This window comes from Pollicipes pollicipes, unplaced genomic scaffold (assembly GCF_011947565.3).
Source record: "Pollicipes pollicipes isolate AB1234 unplaced genomic scaffold, Ppol_2.1 Scaffold_6052;HRSCAF=7182_pilon_pilon_pilon, whole genome shotgun sequence".
In the NCBI taxonomy this organism is placed as follows: domain Eukaryota; kingdom Metazoa; phylum Arthropoda; class Thecostraca; order Pollicipedomorpha; family Pollicipedidae; genus Pollicipes; species Pollicipes pollicipes.
In genome coordinates this window covers 27,157,719-27,158,782 of record NW_023596805.1, presented here as the reverse complement: position 1 = coordinate 27,158,782, position 1,064 = coordinate 27,157,719, and positions in this window count along the sequence as shown.

Genomic DNA, 1,064 nt, shown 5'->3' with positions numbered 1-1,064 from the left:
TCATTTTGTCCCGAATTGTACATTGTACCACTAATAAACAGTTCCTGAGAAAGAATCAGTGCAACGGGAAGGAAACGCAAACTGAGTTGTGGAGCTGTCACCCCAAACTGAAAAATCAACATTCGTTGGGCATTCGCTCAGATTCTCCAGATACCAAGCCTCCCCATCGGCCAGCGTGTGTTGAATCGTAGTTGGTTGCAATACTGTTAAAGATAGCCTCACCAGCACATAGAGCCTCAAGGTGTGAGTCAGCCTTGTCCCAGCCAGCCACCAGCACAGGGAGTCCTCGGTAATGCGTGTGCCACCCCGCCGCCGTATTCTCCGCAGCCAATCACCACGCGGAGAACAGGAGCGCTGCTCCAACAGGGTAATGTCTGGTTGTTGGACGTCACGCCATGGAAGGATGCTTGGACGGAACTTTAGTGACCGTAATGTGTGCTAAATATTTGGTCAGGCTAAAACTTTAAGCAAACGGCTCTTGATTGTTACGTTTATATGTCGGCTGCTCAGAATAAATACATTCATATAGAGCTGATGTTGTATTCATTTTGACTGTCATAACTGGATTAGGACAGCGAGGAATGGGAGAACAATAGGCTACACTCGTCAAGCGTAACTTGCACGCTGTTTGAGAACACTAAAGGTGGATAAAAATGATGGTGGAATGCTAGTAGAATTGTGCGGGCTGCATTGTCATGAACTGGTTCAGCTCGTTTCTACACATCATTTTTGTAATTATCAGTGCGTATGTAAGCTTTGTGAGAGAGTTTTAAAGGGAGTGTCCACCTCTGGGACATATTTCAAAAACATGCTCAAGTGAAGCCTCATGACCAGCTAGGACAATAACAACACTTGATAATGCCACTGTAGCACCCGTCAAGACGTAACTAAGGATGTTCATTTCAATTATGTTTTCCAATCCACATTACCATGTCAGCGCTTCGTAACAGCACTGCGCTTCTTCCCCGCCTCCTCATCATGACAACGGCCCTGGCATCTGCGGACGCGAATGAAAGAATGTTGTGATTTGCCAGCGGGCGGCAAGAGCCTGCAACCGAGCAGCA